The following is an 8826-nucleotide window of genomic DNA, read 5'->3' as shown; positions in this document are numbered from 1 at the left end:
CTGTCCTGGAACTCACTCTGTAGACCAGGCTGGCCTAGAACTCAGAAATCCACCTGCCTCTGCCTCCCAAGTGCTGGGATTAAAGGCATGCACCACCACTGCCCGGCTGGTCCAAGCTCCTTATGTTTAAGGGTTTAGTTTCTCTAACTACTACCACTTCAGACACCAGTGGTTTAAGTACAGGATCCCCACACTACCTATACATCTAGCAGTATGTCACTGAAATTGGACATTCCTACAACTACCCCACTTCAAGTACAATAATTTACTACAATGAATCACAGGACTCAGAAAACCACTTTATGATTACCTGTTGAATATAAAAGATTCAACTCAGAAACACTTAAAGGGAAGATATGCACAGTGTAAGGCTGGCAGCTGGGAGTGCAGTTTCTGTCCAGTGCTGCTTCACTGTTGTTGTGTAGCAGCTTCCTCTGATTTGAAATGTTCCATCCTGGAGGGAAGTTTGTTAAGACTCAAGAAGTTAACGAAACTTACAATGCTCAGGAAGAAAACAACTAGAAACTCCCAGGAAGCTCCTGAAATTCATGAAATTCACAAGTCCTCTCCCTAAGGTGGTCAGGACTGAACACAAGCTCCTCTGCTTGATGAGCCCACTTGCTGGGTAAATATGTGTTTTTTTGTATCTCCTCAGGAAAAGTCACCCAACATCCTCTCCAGCACCTACAAATTTTACCCAGAAGCTTTCTAAATCCTGCCATTCAGGACTTTTTATAGAGGTGTCATTACATGATTTTAATCTCCAGCCTCTGTCCCTTCCCCAGGGAGAGTGGGTCAAATGATCTAAACTTCTAACCATGCCCCATTCCTTAAGCTACCAAAGTAACACATAAAAAATATTCAGCATTCTAGTCATTTCAAAGACTTTAGAGATGCTGTACTAGCAATTTGGAACAAAACCTTATTTCGGGCCTACCACAGTCCTGAATTATGAACTGTTCATTAGCCCAGTTCCGAGCATCCCATCTTCCCAAGAGAGAGATTCTGTTGCAGAGAAAATAACCGTTTCAAAAGAGGGTGAGCTGAGTAGGAGCTGATGGACCTCTTTTGAGGCTGATCCTACTCAGCTCATCCTCTAAGTAGACAGAAGGTTGCTTAGTGAAACCAACCATGTGATTGGAGGATTGGAGTGTTTAGCATAACCTCTGGAGAGGGGGGAAGGGCTAGAGATTAACTTCAGTCATCAAAGGCCAATACTTTAATCAAGCATGCATGTATAAAAGAGATTCTATACAAAATCTAAGTGAGGGGTTGGAGAGCATCCAGGCATGCTAGGACTTCATGACCCTCCCACCTTACCCTATGTACCTCTGCATTGCCCTTTCATGTTTCATTTGAGACAGGATTTCATCTAATCCAGGCTGGCCTCGAACTTAGTACACAGCCAAAGATGGACTTGAACTCCTGATTTTCTGCACACATTCCTGAGTGCTGGAATTACAGAAGTATACCACCATACCAATTCATGCAGTGCTGGGGATCAAACCCAAGGCCTTGGACATGTGAGGCAAGCACACTACCAAACTGAGCCACATGCTAGTCCCATTTACATCCTTTATAATGAACTGGTAAATGCAAATAGCTGTTTTCCTGAGTTCTGAAAGCCATTATAACAAATTATCAAGCTGTAAGTTAGGGATTGTGGAACTCTTGATTTGTAGCTCATTTGGTGAAGTATCAGGCAACCCTGTAGGTTGCAAATGATATCTAAAGTAGGTGCAGTTCTCATTTGTGATTGAGTCTCACGGGTACCAGGGCTGTTGAGCAGCAGGTGGCCATCACCTGCAGAGTTGGTCATGAAACCACACTGACAAACTCACCTTCTCTGTTCTCCTTCCCCACAATGTTGGAATCAAGCAAAAGAAACTTCTTCTAAGTATTAACCATTTGGTTTTTGGGCTTCATTTAATCATTGGGAGAAACTAAATTCAAGGTCCCAGACCCTAGGAGAGCTGGGGACTTCCCAATAGCTTAACAGCTTCTGTTGTAAGGAAATGTTGTCCAAGTCCAGACACCTCAGGGACAACTTGTAAGGCAGCAGTTGTCCAGACATCTAAAGGACAACTTCATCTTGTTGGCAGGGTCAAACTAAGTTCATATTCCCAGGTCCAGGAAACAACTCCTATCTTGATTGATAGAAATTCCCTTGCTCAACCCCTTATGTCAAAATATGATTGGACAATGCTACAGCCCACCCTGTTTCCCCTTGCTTCATAGATTCATTTTTAAAATATGCTGCACAGCATTTCCTTGGGGTCGTAGTTTAGCTCCTGAGTCTGTTTTGCAGCCCTAATCAATCAGTAGTGGCTTGGTTACAACAAGTTTTTGTCTCTCTTGGTGTTTGAGTTATGTTGGATTTAAACGAACCCCACAACAGGATATCTCTGATCCATCACCCTCTCCTCTTTGGGGTAGGGGTGGGGCACCAGTGTGCAAGAGGGAGTGAGCCAGACATGCAGTGTTACAAGTAGGTTGTGATCCTGAGGTGTAATGCTGAGCTTCTCACAATAAATAGTACAGGCAGCATCCCCTTTGAAATAGATATAGATATCCTATAGGCTTTCCTAAAACCTCCTAACGGGAATTGAAGTGGATAGAGTACTTGTCTAACAGGTTTGAAGCCCTTGGTTTGATCTCCAGCTCCTCCTAAGCAAGACTTAGAAGTTGGAGCTCAGAAGTTTGAAGCCATCCTTGGGCATATTGTGTACTCAAGGACAGCCTGGCTATATGAGACTCTGTCTCATAAAATCCAAACCAAACTGAAATGAAGAACAAGGTTAAAAATTCATCTCCCGCTGGGCGTGGTGGCACACACCTTTAATCCCAGCACTTGGGAGGTAGAGGCAGGCGGATTTCTGAGTTCAAGGCCAGTCTGGTCTACAGAGGGAGTTCTAGGACAGCCAGGGCTACACAGAAACCCTGTCTCGCAAAAAACAAAACAAAACAAAACAAAACAAAACAAAACAAAACAAAACAAAATTCATCTCCCCTGACAATGAGCAAAGAGACATCTTGTTGGTGTTGTTCTTATACCAGTCAGGAGCAGAACAGATGGCAGACTTTTGTTTATCCTAGCTTGATACCTGGCTTGGTGGCCAAAGCTGTTTTATGCCCCAACACCATAAAACCCAAATCACTTCAAATCCAAGTAGCACGGCAAGAGAGGAGGAGGGCTGAGACCTGCCTGCATTCTGCCATGCTATGCGGTGCAGGTGGGGAAAGACATTCACAGACCTGCCCTTCACCCTATAGCAAGGGTGAGCCTTAGACAAACAGAGCCCAGTCTACCACCACACAGTGAAGTACGGGAGGATGGAGACAGACCTGTGAACTGCCATGCCAACCACAGAACTGCGCTCTAGCACTTGGCATAGGTGGGCCATAGACACCTGCTTGCAGGAGGATGTCACCCAGGAGCCCACCAGACATATGGCCAGCCTGCAGCGAGAGCCACCATAATGTGTGAGTATGTGTGGACAGATGGGAGAGAAAAAGAAGTGGGGCAGCTGATCATTATGAAGAGAGATGGAACTGGAGGGTGGAGAGGAAGGGCCTGCTGTGAGTGACTAGGCCCACCACCTGGGGTCATGGTGACATCTCAGCTTGAGCTGCCACTGAGGGCCATGTCTGGGTCCATGGCTATGCAGTGGCAGAGGTCAGTGTTGATGTTCATGGCTTATTTTTTTTAAAGACTTTATTTACTTTATATTTACACACATGAATACACTGTCACATAGTTACATAGTAAGTCCTGTCTCCAAAAAGCAAGCAAACAAACAAACAAATTAAAAGCTTTTCATTGAACTTAACATTGAATAAACAATCCAGGCTCTTAAGGAATAGGTATCAAGTGGAGAGGGTGTGTCTCAGACCAGCACTGTGCCCTGCCCACCACCCTTGTTTGGGGAATACCTGCCCATCCTCTAGGCCTTAGTACAGGCTATGTTTCTTCCAGCCAGCTTTCTGTGGACCAAGCAGATCTGCTCGGACATGTGCATTGGATCTGTAATGGTTCATCTCAGCTGTCAACATGATTGGATCTGGAATCAACTAATAGACACACTTCTGGGCGTGTCTGTGAGAGTATTTCCTGGAATGGTTAACTGAGTGTAGTCAGCCCTCCTCTAGAGTGGGCAGCACCTCCTGGCAGTGGTCCAGGTTGAAGAGGTTGGAAGGAAAAGCAGTGCTCTTCTTTGCCTGCTCACCTTTGCTCCCTGCTGGTGAGTGCATCTACTCTATAGCTGCTACTGTCTTTGCTAACACCAGAACCCAGCCAGCTTCCTCAGTCTTCAAATGTAGGCTATCCAGGCATCCTCCAGGCTTTTAGTGCCAGGTTGGGACTGCTAAGACATGCAGCTTCATGGAGTGAAGAGCTGCTGGGTTTTCAGACTCTCCAGAATGCAGACAGCCCTGGGCTGGACCTCCTAGCCTGTGCTGTGCAAGCCAATCTAGTGACTCTCCCTTTAATATGTGTTCACTCTGTTGGTTCCGTTCTTCTAGAGATCATTGATGGATACAGCTTCTACACACTGCAGTCCAAATAGCAGTGCAACGATATCTTTGGTCAACTGTGTCCTTGTTTGGCAGTGAGCTTCTCAGGAAGACTTGCCTGTCAACTTCTACAATGCTCAAGGCTTCCACAGAACTCAGCCAGTTGTTACTAAACCCCTGAAGGCACAATTTCTCAGAGGAAATTGGGGTGAGGGTAAGTGGAGACCAAGGTTTTGTTTGTTTTGTTTTGTGTTCCAGGCATTTTTTATACTGTGATTCCCAGGCACTATTTCTCAGGTCATACTGACAGATATGCCCAGGCACTATTCCCAGGTAATAAAAATAAGTAAGATTTATGAAGTACCTGGCCCACACCAGGCATGCTTCTTCATGCCTTTCATGTATCGAACCACTTAATTGTCACAGACTGAGGGCCTGAGGGGTTAAAGCAACCTACCCAATGTCGCACAATAGAGAGTGCTAGAAGCAGAAATTGAATCAGACCGTCTGGATCCAAAAACCTGCGTCCCCAGCTACCAGGACATTTATCCCAAGGGCAACCAGAACTGGAGAAACGTGTCAGATGTCTTCTGATGCTAATTACACAGACAGCAATGCTGTTGGCAAAAACTAACATGCCACAGTGGCACCGTCTCAGCACACTATTCCCCTAGGAAAAAGACCTGCTCATCTGGGGACAGACCTGCTTCCCAGCTCTCTAGGTATGTACCTATAGAAGTGGCTTCTCAACAGACTGCTCCCAGTCCCTACACAGACATATGGCCCAAGTAGACCCTCCTGGGACTGTGCAGGTCAGTTCTAGGAGACAAGGGAAGGTCTCCTGGGTGGTGAAGGTGGCTCCAGGCTCAGAGCAAGATGCCAGAATGAGAGATGAACAAGCATGTCTCTCCCTTTGCAGGGAGCAAGGGAGGCTTTACCTACCCCATCCTATGGACTGTCTGAGTCCTCACCTCTTAACCGGAAGAGCCTTAACTAAGATCAACTTACAGTCCAAAAAATTCTTCCATAGGCCACTGCTTTGTGTACCAGCTGGGGTAGCAGGCAGGGCATATAATAATGGGGAGGCTCCATCATGAAGAAGTGAAACAGCTTTCTAAGCAGCAAGTACTGTGTCTTAGTCAGGGTTTCTATTCCTGCACAAACATGACCAAGAAGCAAGTTGGGGAGGAAAGGGTTTATTCAGCTTACACTTCTATGTTGCTGTTCATCACCAAAGGAAGTCAGGACTGGAACTCAAGCAGAGCAGGAAGCAGGAGCTGATGCACAGGTCATGGAGGGATGTTACTTACTGGCTTGCTTTCACTGGCTTGCTCAGCTTGCTTTCTTATAGAACCCAGGACTGCCAGCCCAGGGATGGCACCACCTACAATGGGTCCTCCCCTCTTTTTTTTTTTTTTTTTTTCCCCCAAGACAGGGTTTCTCTGTGTAGTCCTGGCTGTCCTGGAACTCACTCTGTAGACCAGGCTGGCCTCAAACTCAGAAATCTGTCTGCCTCTGCCTCTGCTTCCTGAGTGTCGGGATTAAAGGTGTGTGCCACCAACACCTGGCGGGTCCTCCTGTCTTGATCACTAATTGAGAAAATGCCTTACAGCTGGATCTCATGGAGGCATTTCCTCAGGGGAAGCTCCTTTCTCTGTGGTAACTCCAGCTTGTGTCAAATTAACACAAAACCAGCCAGTACATAGTGATAGGTGACATCAGATCTCAAAGAAACAAATGGCTACCTGAGGTGCCTATGGACACATCAAAGGCTGACACAGGTCACCTGGCTCTCTCAGTCTTACAGGTACCTGTGACAGTCCTGGCTCCTCTCAGCACTTCTCACCCTTGCCCCTACCCTAAAACCCCTCCAGCCAGAGCTTGGGCTTCCCTTCTCCCAGCTTCTCTTTCTGATGGAACTCAGCCAAGCTCTCTTGTGCTCTTGGTTGCCCCCCCCCCACTGTGTGTGTGTGTGTGTGTGTGTGTGTGTGTGTGTGTGTGTTCTCTGCTCTTGGCTCCTAGTTACCTCTGGCTGTTCTCTTCTCTACAATGAAAAACCTTCTCCCCAACCATCCTGAAGAGCAACCTGTCCTCGTTCTCATCCAAGTAGTTTCTCCCTTAGGTGAAGGCTCTGGCTTTCCTTCTATGTGTCTCCTTGTGAGGGTCTACAGGAGGGGGTGTTATGTTTTATAAAAAGATAAGAAAGAAGGATGGAATGGTGAGGTCTGGTGTTGGGGAAGTGGGTGCCTCTGCGGGCCCATGCTGAAGCATCCCTTCCTCCTGAGGGACGGGCCACACATAATCAGAGATTATTCGAACAAGAGGGCAAGAGAGTGAGGAGAGGGCAAGCAGCCCCTTTTATAGTGAGTCAGGAATACCTGGCTGTTGCCAGTAACTGTGGGGCGCAGCCTAGACTAAATGCCAACGGGGGCGGGGTGGTGGTGATGGTCTCAGTTCCCCCCACTTCCCTTGAGGCTCTGATCTGCCCTTGACTTGGAGGGTGCTTGAAGGGAGGTGGGAGAAGAGGCAGAGGCCTGATAAGACTGTCCCGTGTACCCCAGTCTTCCCATTGCCAGAGTGCTTAGGACCATGGAGAACCGAGAGGTCACTGGAGACAGGTAGGTGACATTAACTGCAAGAGTGGAAGATGGAGAGAAGACCAGGATTGAAGGAACTAGAACAGGCTGAAGGCCCCACCCACCTGCGCCTCTCCCACCCTGCTAGAAAGCTCCTGTTCCTGCCAATCAGATTTGAGGCTCTCTCTATGATCTGGGCCCCAGGTTGGGGAAGGAAGTGGTTGTAGGATGCTCCTCTTGGCTGGGGATGGAAAACCTGAGACAGGACAAGGTAGGGAGCTGCTGACCCACCTTGAGGTTGCTAAACACCAAGACTTCTTCTGAGTCCTCCTAGAAGATCCTCAAACTCTGTCTAGAAGAACAGGAAGTTGCGGCTGGAGGGGATTTCCTGTTTACTGGTGGTGTCAGCGCTGCTCTGAGAGGCTAATGTGAGCTGTGTTCATCTCCCACCCTCCCCTGAGGCTGACTCGTGACTCTGCCCTTTCCAGGATTAGCAGGAAGCGGTCCAGCTCCCTGCTTATCTCAGCTGCTCTCCTTTGCTGGCCTGGGCTGCAGTAACGTTTCTGAAATCACTCAGAAAGCACTGGCCTGCTCAGTTGGCGAAGACCGCCTGGTCCTGTGACTCTGGCGTCACCCTAGTTCACAGAGAAGGAAGCTAGGAGTGCTAAGGTTAGCAAAAGCTAAGTAAAATAAAAATGACAATGCTCAATTAAAGTCACTCTTTAGGTGATAACAGGCATTTTTTTTTAAGTATGAAAGGTCTTATTTTAGCTTACAGTTTGGTTGTATGGCTTAGGGGTATTGTCCATCGTGGGTGAAGTCAAGGTGTCAGGAACTTAGCTGCTGGTCACATTGCAGCCACAGTCTGGAAGCAGAAAGAGATGAATGGCGTATTTAGTTCACTTTCTCCTTTTAAAAAACAATGCAGGGCTGGTGAGATGGCTCAGTGGGTAAGAGCACCCGACTGCTCTTCTGAAGGTCCAGAGTTCAAATCCCAGCAACCACATGGTGGCTCACAACCATCCGTAATGAGATCTGACGCCCTCTTCTGGTGTGTCTGAAGACAGCTACAGTGTACTTACTTATAATAATAAATAAATCTTAAAAAAAAAAAAAACAATGCAAACAAGCCCCGCCCCTCTGACCCCCTCTGAGTCCAGTTAGTACTATAGGAATGTTCAGGGTGTGGGACCACTCGCTGGAGTACTGTTAACTTACCAGTGGCCATACTTGCAAAGGAAAATGGCTTCCTTCCCCAGCAGCCTTCAACTACCAATAGCTCTTCAGCTAAGGGGAGGGCCTTGTGAGCTGCTGATCAGGTTTTTATTGCTAGAGTATCCTGCGTTTTATCTTGTGAGTCCTAAAGGGACAGAAGGCCAGAGGATATGGAGAGGTCCACAGTGTGGTCCTATGATAGTGCAAGATTGTAGCCACGAAGATGTGGACTCAGCTTGCCAGCCTGGAAACATGGCTACTGTGCTCTTACCTAGGCAATGAGGGTGTGGTGACAGAGGAGGTAAGGGTTTCAACTCAACAGGGAAGGAAGCAGACTCCCCAAAGCAGAGACTGACAAGCCTGGTCACACTCAGAAGAAGCATCATCCATGGAGGCTCATTTTGTGTCAATTTGATTAGAGCATGGGATGCCTAGGTCAAGGTGTATCCATGAGACTGTTTAGAATCTGCAGACAGTGTGTGCGCGCGCGCGCTTTGTGTGTGTGTGTGTGTGTGTATGTGTG

At 47.4% G+C, this 8826-nt stretch overlaps 1 non-coding gene across 1 annotated transcript; it reads left to right on the top strand.

Annotated features, from left to right (window-relative positions):
• The first annotated feature begins 3005 nt into the window (after positions 1–3005).
• On the top strand, positions 3006–3145 carry LOC115032850. The gene has a single exon (XR_003838509.1). It is a non-coding gene; the product is annotated as a small nucleolar RNA SNORA48 (small nucleolar RNA).
• The last annotated feature ends 5681 nt before the right edge of the window (positions 3146–8826 follow it).

Source organism: Mus caroli, chromosome 12 (genome assembly GCF_900094665.2).
Source record: "Mus caroli chromosome 12, CAROLI_EIJ_v1.1, whole genome shotgun sequence".
Classification (NCBI taxonomy): domain Eukaryota; kingdom Metazoa; phylum Chordata; class Mammalia; order Rodentia; family Muridae; genus Mus; species Mus caroli.
This window is presented reverse-complemented; position numbering and strand designations above follow the sequence as displayed.